Below are 16,008 nucleotides of genomic sequence, written 5' to 3' on the forward strand. Positions count from 1 at the left end.
AATATTATATAGAAATGTTATATAGACAAGGCCCCCATATAAACTTTCTATAGAAAACATATAAACATTGTGTAGAAAAGGGCCAATATTTTATGGAGATTAGATGAACATTTTACTTTGCATGTATTTATTGTGATCCTCAAAACAAAATGCTGTACAGAAGAAACTAACAACATTGTAAAGCAATTATACTCCAATAAAAAAATGCTAATAATGATGGCTACAAGTTAGAAAATTTAGAACACAGCCCACTATTTACTTTTTGTGATAAAACGTGGTATAATAGGTTCTGATTATGTTTTCTGATAAAGCGTTATACAGCAATAAAACTGGACAAAATTATCAAAAACCACTATTTCAGGGCTCTTGAAAACGACCAAAGGCATACAACAAATTGAGAAGCAATTTATTCATGAAAAAATACTGAATGTCAGATATGAATGGTGGGAGCCTCTGGCATTTTTGCTTGGGACTTCTCTCATCCACACCCACCCCTAAGGTAGATCTGAGCAGAACTGAACAGGGCTCTGCGGAACAAGAAAACAAGAAGCTTCCTTGCCAGAGAGGGCTCACTTGCTTTGAAGCAGAGTATGGAAAACCTCATATCCAGCAAGCAGTGTTGTCAGTAAAGCACAAATTTCGTTGGCAAATGAATGGGAGGACCAGTGGCTCAGGTACACTAAGGTTGTAGTCCTGGCTGGGGCAAGCAGTGGACTAGCGGACTAGTCTGAAATTTAACAGGGAGATCTGGGAAATGAGACAGCCACAGAGGGCTTTGATAAATTCTCCATATATCCACTCAGGAGAGACTGGAGAAGGCCCCCCAGAACAACATATCCCTGGCTAAGCATGAGACCGTACTCCTGTGCAGAGTTGATGCTAGAAGGCCTGGTGGGAAGTAAAAGCCAGGGCAGTCTTGAAAACTGATTGGTTAATTCAATGGCAAAACTTTCTTTAAGTTATTTAATTAGGGTTAAAGGCCAAGATAGGATTATATAATTTCTTCTATTTTTGTAAATTCTTTAATTTCTAAATATTTAACCTAGAATAGGAAGAGTCTTTTAATCTTTGAACTGTGAGTGTCTGAAATCTCTTTCCCCACCTACAAAATAGAATTCTTAATTATCTTTACTGCTTCCTTTAGTTTTAGATCAATAATATCAATAGAGAACTTTGGAATGTTAATAATGGTAGTATTTATTGAGCACCTGTCATTAGCCCAATGCTGTGCTGACTTTGTACTTTTTATGTCATTTAATTCTACAATCACCCATGGTAATATTATCCCCATTTCTGGTTGGGGAGATTGGAGTTTAAGCAGCATAAATTACTTTTCCAAGGTTACAACAGCTAAGCAGCGGAGTAGGTGGAATGCAACTTGAGACCATCTAGTTTCTGAATTCATATTCTTAAATACAAGTGTAAATTTTCAAATGCTGGTGCTGAAATATTTTTCTATGACTATAATAACACAATCTGATAGCAATCAAATGACCTTATGTAGAGTTATTGGTACACTAAGCAGGTATATACTTTAACTTTCCAGCTGAGCCTTTATAAAAACCTTTATATTAAGGAGACTTTCAAACAGCTACAAAAGTAGATAATATGATCCTTCATGTATGTACCCATCACACAGCTTTGAGCTTTTTCTATGAATGCTAAAATTACTGCTTGCCATGCTAATTTTCACTACTAATTTTTAGTAATTATAGACTAATTATAGACTAATTTTGGGAAATAATTATAGACTCATTTTGGTAGGGTAAATACTAATAAGTTTTAAATTTGCAATTAAATTTTTTCGATAATGGATTTTACTAACTTGTTATTCAATAAATATTTCCTTTTGAAATGGACACACTCAATATGTTTTCATAAGTAGACAAGTCAGTGCAAACAGCATGAAGAGTAGGAGTAGGCAGGTGGAGGTATTCCACTATTTTGCATAATAGAGCAAACAACTAGAATGCAGTAGGGTGGAGCTGCAGAGTTTGGTTTGTTCATCCTCTGTTTCTTTAAGGTGTGTGTAGGGACTCTGTGAGTCCATCAGTGACCAGTGAGCTAGTCTTCTTCTTTTCTTTTTTTAAGACTAACTTTTGGAGCAGTTTTAGGTTCGCTGCAGAAAAGTTGAGTGGCAAGGATAGAAAGTTCCCATATATAACCCCTGCCGCTACATGCACAGCCTTCCGTACTAGGGACATTCTCCGTTAGACTGGTTCACTTGTTATAATCGGTGAACCTACACTGACACATCATTATCACGCAAAGTTTAGATTAGGGGTCACTCTTAGTGTTGTACATTGTATGGGTTTTGACGAATGTGTAATGACATGTATATACCATGATAGTATCATACAGAGTAGTTTCACTGTTCTAATGATCTGGGCTAGTCTTTTGTTCACCACGTTTTCTCTCATATATCAGTACTGCTTTTTATTGTATTTCTAATCATGTCATGGTTTTCAGTGACTCTAGGGGTAGGTTGCTCACTGACAAGCAGTTGTAATTACCGCAACCTTTGCCCTGTGGTTTGCAACAGAGATGAGGTGGCTTATGGGACTGGAAGGAATTAGTAGTATGATCATACCTCATTCTTTTACTCCACCTACAGAAATATTTCATGCTGCACAGAGCATTTCACTGCTTTATTTAAAAATTTAGGTCCCTCGAATAGACTGTGGTATTGTAAGCCATATGTTTCTGTAATAGTCTCTTAACTCCCCATTTCAAATCTATTTACAATAACGCTGGCGCCTGACAGAAACCATTTAATAGTTCTGCCTCTGCTTTGGCCTTGTACTTCTGTCCCATATTTCAGTAGTGAATATCATTGCTAAAGCTTTGAGTTATTTCTGGGAAAGTCTTCCTGGCTTTTTCTGCCTGGTTTCCTCAAGAGGTTGTAAGCTACGCATAGCTAGACTAGATTCACTTTATTTGACAAATTGTTTGCATTAAACGAATTTAGAATAATTTTGGTTACTAATGTTTGACTTGCTTCTTTCCTAGGCATCTCTATTCTGGTATGCTTAGAAACTGCATATTGATTATTCCCGTAACTTCTTTACCATGTTATATCTTGGCCCTTTAAACTATCACTCTAATTGGGTTGTCAAGAAAACTCAAAATCATAGACTAAGTAGGTAATCTCCTTTGACTTCTTAGTAGGTAAGCCCACTCCAGAGTAGAGTTTCAGACAATATTCCTCTTCTACTCTATAGCACAGGTTGCCATGTACACAGTAGAGTTGTAAGAATCCCCCAAATTCTTTTCAGCTAGAGTTATTGCTGCTGTACTAGATGGGTTTTGCTCAGTGTTAACATACAGGTTGGTTGGTTGGTTTTTGTACAATTTGTGGAACTTTCAGATGACTTCAAATGGAATGTTTTTCATTTTATAGTATAGGTCTTAGAAAAAGGCAGGTCAAACATCAGTTAAGAGCTCAGATACTGGGGCTAGAATCTCAAATCCTAACTCTAACACTTAAAATCCTAGGAAAAGTGAGCTTCACTTTTTTTCATTTGCATAGAGGAGGTAATAATACCAAACAGACAAAGTTTTAGCTAGGATTAATTGAAATAATGCATACAAAGCCCTTAACTTGGCTTAGATTGTAGCAATGTAGACTTTGGCTATAAATGTATACCTAGATTACAGAGTCTTTTTCTCCTCTCTGGATATAGTAGTCACCCTCTGTACCCCAAAAGCACTCCATAAAGTGTTTTTTTTTAATCATAGGTTTACAGTACCTTGTCACCCTTATGTCCAGAGACTGCACTAGCTTGGCCTAGAGTGGATATTGAGACAATACATGTTGAATGAATAAGTACACTTCAGCCTAGAGTGCCTGCCCCAAATCCCACCCAGTGGGCTTTGTCATGTCATTCTAACCATCACCACCATCACCACCATAACCCTATCATTCCCATGTTATTCTTTTGGTCCAGTACTAACTGCTAGGAATACAAAGGGGTCAAAAGACAAGGTTCTTTCCTGTAAGGACTATAAAATTGAGTCAGGATGACTGAACATGGGCAAAAGTTAAACAAAAACAAAACAGAAAAGAAATCATTCAAAGTAGCACATGTTAAGTGTTCAATGAGAGGTACAGGTGATAACTGTGGGTAGTATTTTTTTTTTTTGAATGATGAAAAGCACAGGTTTGCAACCTCATAGTCTTATCTTACATTTAGTCATTTATTTGGTGTGTGGTTTTGCTGTTATTATACTCTGTTACTGAATTTTAAAAATAGTCTTTTGTCCTTGAGAGCAGTGTAAGTGAAAATGCATAGAATGTGTTCAAAACAGTGTCTGACATATTGAAATCAATCAATAAATTGTAGATAACATTCCTGTAGGAGAGAAGGCCATCTATGAGGGTTGAAGGAGATTTCATAGAAGAAATAGAAAACATAGCAAGGACAGTTACTTTTTTTTTAAAATTAATTTATTTTTATTTTTGGCCGTGTTGGGTCTTCGCTGCTGTGTGCAGGCTTTCTCTAGTTGTGGCGAGCAGGGGCTACTCTTTGTTGTGGTGTGCGGACATCTCATTGTGGTGGCTTCTCTCATTGTGGAGCGCGGGCTCTAGGCGCGCAGGCTTCAGTAGTCGTGGCATGTGGGCTCGGTAGTCGTGGCTCGCAGGCTCTAGAGTGCAGGCGCAGTAGCTGTGGCGCACGGGCTTAGTTGCTCCACAGCATGTGGGATCTTCCCGGACCAGGGATCAAACCCGTGTCCCCTGCATTGGCAGGTGGATTCTTAACCACTGTACCACCAGGGAAGTCCAGGACAGTTTTTAAAATGTCTTCCTTGGGGCTTCCCTGGTGCCGCAGTGGTTGAGAGTCTGCCTGCCGGTGCAGGGGACACGGCTTCGTGCCCCGGTCCGGGAGGATCCCACATGCCGCGGAGCGGCTGGGCCCATGAGCCATGGCCGCTGAGCCTGCGCGTCCGGAGCCTGTGCTCCTCAACGGGAGAGGCCACAACAGTGAGAGGCCCGCATACCGCAAAAGAAAAAAAAAAAAAAAAAAGTAAAATGTCTTCCTTACACATTAACTCAGTTTTCTGGAATCAGTTTGGAAATAATGGGGCAGAGTGGTAGAGAGCGGGCGGAAATATGTGGTGAGTTACTGAATATCAGGTGCAGAATTATATTCTCATTAATTGAAAATTTTGGTTAATGCTCCCTAAATAAAATACAGCATAATTTTTATGTATTAACTTTCTGATATCTGAATTGGAATTCCTATGCTTTCCTGTCAAAGAGGTAACTGATTTAATCAATGAAAATCTGTAAAATGGAACAATTTTGTGAGATATCATTGCAATCAAAGCTCTTCCAATCAATACCTTTGTGATTATTATAATAGGTCCTTGGAAAGCAACAGTATCTTGATGACACTTTCCAAAAGCTATCTGTAGGGAAACTAGAAGAAAAGATTCATTTTTAATGTTATAGTTATTGGACTAGGTAGTTCCCACACATATTAAACAACTCATAGAGTAAAAATAGTCTACAGTAAAACATGTCTCTTTTCTACTCCTTTTCTTTAGTTCCCAGGTTTCCCTTCTCAGAGGAAATCCCTGAGGTCTGTTTTTCTGCAGATAAGCATCTAGAGATATATCTCTCTTTTTAAATGCAAAAATCATATGTAATGTGTACATTCTTGAATTTTCACTTAATATTTCTTACTCGTTTTATATTAATTCATAAGACTCTACTGCCTGAGACATGACATTTAAAAACAGGGTTACTCTAGTAAGGTGCTACAGTGATAATAGCTAGCTAGCATATATTGAGTACTAATTGTGTTCCATGAACTTTACATGGATTGTCTAATTTAATTTTTATAATGACACTAGGGAGTGGGTACCATTTTTGTGCCCATTTTATAGAAAAGAAAAGTGAGGTTTAGAAATATTAAGTATCTTGCCTGTGATCATACAGCTAATAGGTTGTGGAGTTAGGATTCAAATCAAGGCAGTCTGACTCCAGAACCCACATATGAAGCGTTCTGTTGCCTCCCAGATTTCATACTCCTCATTTTCAGGAAGACAACTGTGTACGTCATTGTATACGTAAATAACAGATAGCGTGATTAATAACAATGATGGTGGTGATGAAAATGACTAAAGCCTCTGTCAGTGCTGACGGATGTCTGAGAAGCTGGAAGTTCTGATGGTAGCCCGGGTGGCTCTGGGGACTGAAGGGGGCAGACAGAGCCGCTGCACCAGCAACTGCGGAGCTGCAGAGTCAGAAGATGCTGCCACGTCTGAGGAAGCTGTGGTGATGGCTGTTGGCACATAATAGTTCATGAGGTCTTTATAACTACCCCATGAGGGTGGTATTATTAGCCACAAGTTCTAGATGAAAAGCTGAGGCTCAGCTGGGAAGTGACAGGACCCAGTCTCAAAGCCAGACCGTAACACCTCCTGGAAAGGAGGCATCTGGTAGGCACACCAGCCTTGAAACTCCAGCTTTGTGTCACTTACTGGAGTAGTTTCAAACTTTCCCCCTCTAAATGTGTGTAACATGTTTTAGTGAAAGTTTATAAGAAAGATCAATATGAAATTGAAGTAGGAGTGGGTATATCTTTGCCACCCTCTTAACATGGGTACCTGCTTTCCTTCTTGTGGCATCCTCCAAGGGAGTTCCATATAATCTAGTTTGAAACTGTCATTTCTCCTTCTGGGATGGAAATTCTATCTGCCAAAAAACATGTTACTGAAAGGCCTAGTCTTTATTGATTAAAAGGCTAAATGGAGTCTGGTCAGATTCCACGTAAACTCTCTCAGTTATGCTCTTGTCAGATTAATTTGGATTATACTGTTGTTTCAAAGGACATAATCTGGAGCTAGGGAAAGATGTTATTGCCTCTCTTCAGAGTGTAGGCAAGTGCTTTAACCATTCTAAGACTCTAATGTAACTCTCAACATGATTGTGGCCTTTGCAGGCCTTTGTTCAAGTGTCTGTCTACCACAAGGTCTCAAGTTCCAGCAACCCAAAGGGCTAATCTTTGCTTTGTCCAGCATGGTGGATGCTAGGGTAGAGTCTATATTGCTAACTTTTAATTTCAGAAATATTTTGTACAAAGCTTCCCTCATCTGCTATTGTAATGTTCTTATGAATATCCAGAATTTTACTCCAAGACCTCTGGCTTTGGTCCTGGCAGTCTGGAGTCTGTGAAATGTGTGCTGCCAGGTATGTCATAGGACATGCCTATACAACTGAGCAGAAAGGCAGGCTGTCATGTGGAACCAAATGAAATAATAAAGGACTCCTATAAGTCTCAAAGTTCCCATCAAAATTCTTGGATGGAATTACTTATACCTGGCAAATGGAAACACAGCTGTGTTTTCAATGATTTAAAAAAAAATACCCATTAAAATACTGGCAATGGCAGAGCAAATTAAAAAGTTAATATAATTTTTGGTTAGACAATACTTTTATGAAAACCCATAGTCCTTTCTCATAATTGACACAGTGAAAGACGCCTCGGTTGTAAGTTGAGAATTGAGGAAAAACTTAATTCAAGCACTAGACTGTTAATTTAATGCATATGTGACCTTGGGCCAAATAATATTTCTGAACCTCAGTTTCTTCTTCTGTAAATGGGGCTGATACTCTCTCTGCTTCATCTGTTTTTTTGTGCTTGAATGAGATAATATGTAAAAGCTATAAAGTACACATAAAGTATATTAAGTATGATTTCTAATGTGCAAAACTTAAAATCATAAAATCATATATAGATGACATCCAATAGATGTATCTTTTCTGTAACATTTCAAAATAATTGTCCCATCTTTGGACATTTCTGGCACTGGTCCCATATTCTTTAGGATGCAGGCCATTCTATATTTGGCAAGTGTCCCAAGTCAGTTTCCTTTTGAAACAAATTCAGAGGAGGAATTAGGGTGCAGGTCATTTATCAGATCATCACCTGGGGAAGGGAGGGAAAGAGGCAGGACTGGGCAGAGGGAGAAGTCAGACCGTCATGCAGTCCCAATGAAAGCTTCAAATGAACCCACGGCAAGCTCAGGTCTGCAGTAGCCCGTCAGAGTTGTCATGAGTTTGAGGTAGAGGGCTAGACATTTATGCCCTCTTATTGACTAATCATTGGATCTTGGGTCAGCTGAGGCAATCCTCAAAAAGGGTTAAAAACTGAAGGTTATCTTCTCCTGCAACTAGCGGAATAAATCTTCCCTTCCTCAAGGGGAACCTGGGCATCACTGCATTTATCAGACCAGCCCTGTAGATAAAATATTCTGCCTTATATTGAGTGGGAACCTTCCCCACTGTGCCTGTCATGTAAGTTACTCTATTCTGGGTCAATTCCAAGTCTTACCAATATTTTCTAACATAATTCTTTACTATATTCTGGAAGCACTAATGTTATACTACTGATACATACACATATATACATGTATATTTCACATAAGTGACTTATATATAAATTATATATAACGTATGTTATACACACATCTCAAATTTATATTTATACACATATTCATGTACATATATCATATACACATATATTCTGAAAACATGTACTTTGAGTGCTCTGAGAATACGTTGTTAACAACTGGGTGAATGATGCTCCACTGTACTCAACAGCTAGATTTAGTAACCGTAGCAATGCATTTATGGTAGACAATAAAATGAGTCTGCTCTCCAGGAGGACCAGGTTGGAAGATCATGAATTCTGTTTTGGGTGTGTTGGGTATGAAACTCTTTTGAGACATCCAAGTGAAAATATTGGGTAGGTGTTTGAATGTATATATCTGGAGTTTTGCAAGGAAGTCTACACTAGAGATAAGTAATTGAGAGCTGATGTTTATATAGTCATTGAAGCTAGGAAGCAATATTCCCGTCACATTCCTGCAAGTCAGTAATGAACTGGGGCTGGGTTTCCCTTTGAGACGGTAGATTTTTCCTTCCCTGGAGGGCTTTTTCTGGTCTGTTTCACTGGATTAGGTTACCTGCGTAGCTCCTGAGGCACTGGGAGTGCAATCACGGGTGTAGGGTGGGAGGAGAAGGGGACCCATGACTGGAGACTTGAGGAAATCCAACATTTAAAGGCTGGTAGATGAGGAGGAGTCTGGAGCTGAGCTAGAAAAGGAGTGGCTGGAGAGGTAAAAAGGTAGAGTCATACAAGTAAGGAGAGAGAGAAGTGGTCAGCGTTCTAAAATTCTTCAGAGAAATCATGCCCATTGGAGATGGAGATCATTGATGATCTTAGGGAGGGTGGTAATGGTGAGAGTAGAAGCCAGACTAGAGTGGGTCGAGGAGTGAATGAGGGATGAGGAAATGAAGGAAATAATGTGCACAGTGCTTTCGAGAAGTGTAGCTTTGAAAGTGAGGACAGGGGTGGGGATTAGCTGGAGTGAAGTAAGGTTGTATTGAAATGGGGGTTAAAGAGGTGGGCCTGGGAAGGGTAGTGGGAGGAAGAGAACTAGAAATATCCCTCATACATCAATGCTTTAAAAATCCTCTTTCAATTTTAAGTGGTTTAAACTATATTCTGAAACATTAGAGAAATGAAAAATGAGTGTAAGCGCTTTATTAAAAACAAACATAACGAAAATAGTTGGCTTGTGGGCAACTTATGTCAAATTGTACAGCTCAAATTGAAAAGGAGGTAAATATAAGATAATTTTCTTCTTGAATTATTCAGACCGATGATTCATGTGTTCATTTTGCTTTTAATTAAGAAAATCTTGTCTGGTACGCTACTTAATTTATTTATCACTTGAAAGGAAAAGTCTTGTAATTTGTCTCACTTATTATCCAGATAAACAGTGTCGTTGACAAAAAGGAGAGGAGGTATTTTTGCATGATCCTAATGCAAAGATGGATTCTCTATCTGACCCAGATATACTACTTCTAAAAACTGTTATTTTCTTATACATGGGATAGGAATAAAAGCAAGGATTTTCTCCATAGAAACATTACGCAGATTCTTTTCTTGAGCACATACATCATTTATCAGTCTGGCTCTATCCTCCATCTGCTCAAAGGAGGCTCTCAACCCCAGGACAGTTCTCTTAAGTGTCCCTGTGACTCCCCAGGGAGTGTTTCCAGGTGCTGGGCAATATTTTACAACCTCGTGCCACTCCACTGGGTACTCCAGTCTGGTCTTGGCATGATGTGGTAGCTGCTGGGGGTGCTGCCCAAACCTACTGGCTTGCTGCTGATTTGTCTCACTCCCGGAAGAAGGTGCTCCAGAGTCTAGTTTTTTTCCATAGACCATGGCCCAAAGCCCTCAGGGTGTGATGATTTATGCTGGAATGGGAGAATAAGACCGAAGGACTCTCTCTCCTTTTGTGTTAAGATCTGTTGGAGGGCTCATAGAGCAGATTTTCTTAGGTCCCAGCATATTCTGAGGGAGGCAGCTTTTTCTTACCACTTGTGGTTCTTTTGCCCTTAGAGTCAGATGTTGTGTTCAGAGGCTGGGCCAGAGATAGAGATTCCCTCCCTATATCTACCTTTGACCAGAAGGGTCATCAGAATCAGTGGATTCTCAGGTTCACCTACTGAGTCATTATTTCCGTAAATTTGTTCCATGCATGTTCATTTTCAACAAATCCCACCTATCTATCTATTTATCTATCTATCCTCTATCTATCTATCATCTATATTCCTATCCTCTATTATCTGTCTATCTATCTAATCTGTCTACCTTAGATTGAATACTTGTGTCTCCCCCAAATTCATGCGTTGAAATCCTAACCCCCCAAAGTGATGGTATTGGGAGGTAAGGGCTTTTGGGAGGTGATTCAGTCATGAGGGCAGAGCCCTCAAGAATGGAGTTAGTGCTCTTAATAAAAGAGCCTGATAAAGCTTCCCTGCCCCTTTTCCACCATGCAAGTTTACAGTGAAAAGATGGCCATCTAGGAAGTAAGCTCTCACCAAATGCCAGGTATGCTGGCACCATGATTTTGGCTTTTCAGTCTCCAGAACCATAAGAAATAAATGTTTGTTGTTTATAAGCTACCCAGCTTATAGTATGTTGTTACAGCAGCCAAACAGATGAAGACACTCTCTCTCTAATCTATCTTAACTTATTAATCCATTCATGACATGTTTATCTATATTTACTGAGCATATGCTATTAACATACAGTGATGCATTAATTCTTCGAAGAATTCTTCCAGGGCTTTTTTTTTTGTAAGAGTACATAGTTGCAGTAGAGATTGGGAGCAGTGTGTTTCAGTGTCAGTTTTTCAAAATTAGCTGTTACCAACAAATGGGAAAAGCTGTGATCTGCAGAAGAAAAAATGTGCAGTTACATTTCCTCCATGTATTTCCACTAGCCCACTGACTGAAATTGAAAGTGCTTTAGTACAATGGGTGAAAATTTGGAGAGAATCAATCATTCTGCATAATCAATCTGCACAGTATTGCATCAGAGGCAATAGCAAACTGAACTACATACAAAGCCAGACTTCATGCTTTGAGAAAAAAAAATTACTATAAGTGGGACTTTTGGACAAAATTTCCAAATGACATATAGGTAACATGGAAGAAATAGATATTTAAATAAATTTTTTAGTGTTTTTTTTTCCCTTGTCTTTCTGAAGGATGACTTATCGTGGCTTGGAGGAAATTTAAGGAACTGAAACATTTAAAGAAATACATTAGATATTGGCAATTACTAAGAATAAATGAAAATGGTTCATAGCACAGAAAATATCTTGGAAGATTGTGCAGATTTAGGAAAGAAAGTGATCAAGACTCAGGTGATGCCCTGAATAACAGAGTCATGTAAGAAAAGTAAAAAAGAACAATCAATATGAGAATAAAAACTCTGAAAGCTAAAGTGTAGTCTCATGGCCAAGAATTCTCATCAAAATCCTTATGAAGATGTTTCGCCTTATTTTCCTTATAACATCAATGTGTGTTTGTGTATCATATACGTATGTTTGATTCTTTCATTCCCTCAGAGAAGTGGAAAGATTTAAATACTTTGCACTTTAGAATATTACGTCTTGGATGTAGCACCTTTGTTCTATATAGTGTGTATGCTATTTCTTCAGTACACATAATTTTTAAGCTATATTTCTCTTTTTCACTCAGTTTTCTTTCCTATAATTTAAAGCCATAAAATTGCATTGGTTTTTATTTTCAGTGCATTAAGCCCTCATAGAAAGACTTTTATTTTTTTACTTGTGGAAATTTCTTGCTGTCACATTTTGGCATTCTTCCACACAATAAGCAGTTTTGTAGCACTGGCAAGTGTCCATATATCTAGTTCTAAAGAAATGTACCCTTCACTGTGTATCTACCATTTCCTCTTGACCTGACCTTTCTCTTTGACCTGGCTTGACTTATCTAATTGTGATTGTGGTGCCAAGTTCCTTCTGCTTGTGACCCACCACACACACATACACACAAATCCCTGGGAGACGTTGACTTTTGGGGGGTAGTTATAAAGGTAGAATGAAGAAGTTGGAGAGTAATAATAGGAATCGCGGAACAAATTGATTCAAACGACGAGCTACTCTCATTAAACATATTCTGAGTAGGGGACATAATGGATTCTCTTCTTTGCTTTTCATGTGGCAAGTGGCTACTTTTGCGCACTGGGGAGACGAGTCCATGTCTGTTTTGTTTCCTGTCCTTTGATTCAGGCTATTCTATATTGCCAAGAACCAGAAAAGGCTGGAGCCATTGTGCGCTGACATAGTCCTTGGAGGTCTGTTGGGAATAGTGGCAGCCAAATGCTTCCCAAAATGGAGGCAGTGCAGTTTCTGCTGGCCCCCCGGTGTCCGCCTACCTTATTTAAAAACTTATTTACCTTCCCCAAACTGCAGATGAAACACAGAACCCTCTCCAGTTTCTGTCATCATCACCATCTTAAAAAAACATGGTTTCTTTTAGTGATCTAGCATGGTATTAATCTTTTGCCAGACAGAACACTTCTCTAGCTTTCTGTGAAGGTCTTTTTTTCTCTCCAGTCAATCCACAGATTCCTTTTTCTGTAGTGCTGCCTGAAATATCACTGATTTATGGTGAATTTAATTTTAACCACCACATCTCCTCCTCCCTTTCCTTCATTCCTTTGTTTCTTCCTTCCTTGTTCCCTCCCTCTTTTTTTTTCTTTTATTCAATACATATCTAAGGTCTATTTGCTTAACACGCCAGGTACCAGGGATGCAGTGGTGAAAATGTAACACCAGGAAGCTATTGTCTAGAAGGGAAGAAAGATATTTTGAAAATTAGTAAATTGTAGTTGTAATAAGCACTGCAAAGTGCAATAATATAAGTGTGAATAGCAGGATGAAGTAACCTGCCTGTGGAAGTGATGTTTAAAAGGAGAGCTGGAGAGTGAGTAGAAATTATTGAGACAAAGGGTATGAAGGTAGAGTCAGAATCCACGGGAGTGTTATCAGGCAGAGAGAATGGAATGTGCAAAGGCTGTAAGACCCAAAGGAACAGGGTTGACTCATATCATAGAGGCTAATGAGGCCTGAATTCAGAGTGCGTGAAGTGAGTCTGAGATGTTATGCAGAGGCCACATGGACCGGGTTGTCATAGTTAAAGAGTTTAAGGTTTATCCTATTGTAAGAGGATACCTGTGAGATGGAACTAAAGAAAACAGACACAATGCACACAGATATTTAAGAAGGATAAACTGTTGTTCTAATATTGTCAGCAATTTGATTTTTAAAGATGAAACTATAAATTTATCTTCTTTGTTCTGGGAAGAACTGTTTTAGTGTCTTAATCACGATTGTATAAGACAGGTTGGAACCTGCTCTTCAAAGGAAAGTGTAATGGGAGATATTTTTGCCAGGGGAAACACCTCATTCCTGCTCTATAGAGAGTCTTGCTGCTTCTCCCCAGTGATCTCAGGCCTATGGATTTAGACAGGAGGGTGAAGAGTAGACCCACTTTCATAGGAGTCATGGGAATTTCTGGGTGGAAGAGGATTATGATCCCTCTTAGAGATCCAAGTTATTGTACCCCATCTGATAGATTAGGATAATGGAAAGAATGAAGAGCTTCCTCTCCCTTTCATCCAAAAGAATGTATCAGTGGTGTAGTCTGGGTCTGGTCAGAACACAGAGGCATTGTGTGCATTCTGAATAGGAAGGGTTTCAAGACAGGGAAATAGAGGCTTATATAACTGTTGAAAGCACTGCAGGAGCAAAGGGCAGGAAAGCTGCACTGATGATCTCATCCCACAGCAGTGATTTCCATGATTCTGAAAGAAGCTCAAGTTACTTTGATCCTCATGTCAGCTCACGTGTCTATCTGCAGCTGCCTGCAACTGCCTCCAGAGGGTAACAGCCTCTCCATCTCTTCTGCCTTTTGGATCTCATGCAAATGCCTCTCATTGGTAGACTCTAACTTATAATCATACAAGGAAGTGGATTCTGGAAATGGAGTTCCCGGTTTGTGTTCTGTGATGCATAAGAGACCTTTGGAGAGGGTGGCAATGATGTCAAGTTGACCAAGGGACAGTCCAGCCCAGATGACCCTGGCTCAACAGCAAAGCCTCAGCTGCTGTGAGGGAGATGGGGTTCCCAGTAGAACAGGCTCCCACTTTGAGAGTGTGGATGTGCCTCCTTGAGACTTCCTATAATAGCCAGGGTTCTCTGGAGAAACTGAACCCCAGTAGTGTGTGTGTGTGTGTGTGTGTGTGTGTGTTTAGAGAGAGAGAGAGAGAGAGAAAGAGAAATGGAGACAGAGATTTATTTGAAGGAATTGGCCCATGTGATTAGGGAGGCTGGCAAGTCTAAAATCTGCAGGGTGGGCCATCAAGCTGGCAGAATCCCCTCTTGCTCGGGGGAGGTCAGGTTTTGTTCTAGTCAGATCTTCATCTGATTGGATGAAACCCTTCCACATTATGTGGGGCAATCTGCTTTACTCACAGTCCACTGATGTAAATGTTAATCTCATTAGAAACACCCTTGACCAAATATCTGGGCGCTGTGGTCCAGCCAAGTAGACACATAAAATTCACATCACACTTCCCTTTCTTCATTTATACCTGAGAAGTTCCACCACTGCTAGATGCTGTTCTGAAATAAACAAAAAAATTTTAATCAATATGCCCCAAATTAAAAATTCATGATCTTTTTATGTATATATAGTTCAGTCCAACTCTTTTAAAACAGATGTGATAATTATTTTTTCCCTTTTCACTTAGATTTAGGAAAGAGTAGAGACATCTCTTCGTGCTGTACCCTCTCAGTATTCAATCATTCATTCATTCATTCAGTCAGTCTTTCAACAAGTATTTATTGAAGATATAGGCACTGAGGCTAGTGCAGTGATATGGATAATAGATCAGATCCAGAAAATAACATGTTAAGCTAGGGAGCCACACAAACATTTTGTGGTAACTTCTGAAAAAGAATAAAGGAAACTGCAAGTGCAAAAGATACTAGATTTATAAGCTTGCAAGAGCTGATCCAAGAAGCTTTATAAAAGAGTAAAATTTTACAAGCAAATTAAACAAGTGAAAGTTTACAAATCTTAGCAAATCATGATGTCTGCAGACCTGTTCCCTGAATAATCAAAGATGAGTCAGGACAATTGTTTATTCAAACAGTTTAACGTTGACCAACTAACATAGTTTATATAGGAAGCAAATGCCTTAGTAAAGAATATACAGACCCTAATGCATATTTAATGACTTTTTCATTGCTCCCCCAATATCTTTTCCTTTGTAAGATCCTGATTTTACCAACTGCTGTCTTGCCAACTACTGTGCTTTTCAGGAGGATAACTGCCGTGGTTGATGGAGGATTATTATGTTGAGAAGTTGCTGAGAGGGTAGTTTCTGGCCATATGAGAGTGCACATTTCATGGCAGTATCACCAACTCTATAGTATGAATAAAATTGAAACAAAACTGGCAAGTAGATTTCTAAGATAGTTCCCAATGACCCTCACCCTTATATAATACTCTTCCCTGGGGGTGTGGGTGGCACCTGTGAATATGATGAGATGATTATATTACACTATACAGCAAAAGGAAGATTATCTTGGGTGGGCCTGGACTAA

At 39.1% G+C, this 16,008-nt stretch overlaps 1 long non-coding RNA gene across 1 annotated transcript in view; it reads left to right on the forward strand.

The window, feature by feature from the left end:
- Positions 1 to 16,008, forward strand: part of LOC309792407 — a 261,017-nt gene that overhangs the window by 37,254 nt on the left and 207,755 nt on the right. The window lies entirely within an intron of this gene.

Source organism: Mesoplodon mirus (genome assembly GCF_964341445.2).
Source record: "Mesoplodon mirus genome assembly, chromosome: 17".
In the NCBI taxonomy this organism is placed as follows: domain Eukaryota; kingdom Metazoa; phylum Chordata; class Mammalia; order Artiodactyla; family Ziphiidae; genus Mesoplodon; species Mesoplodon mirus.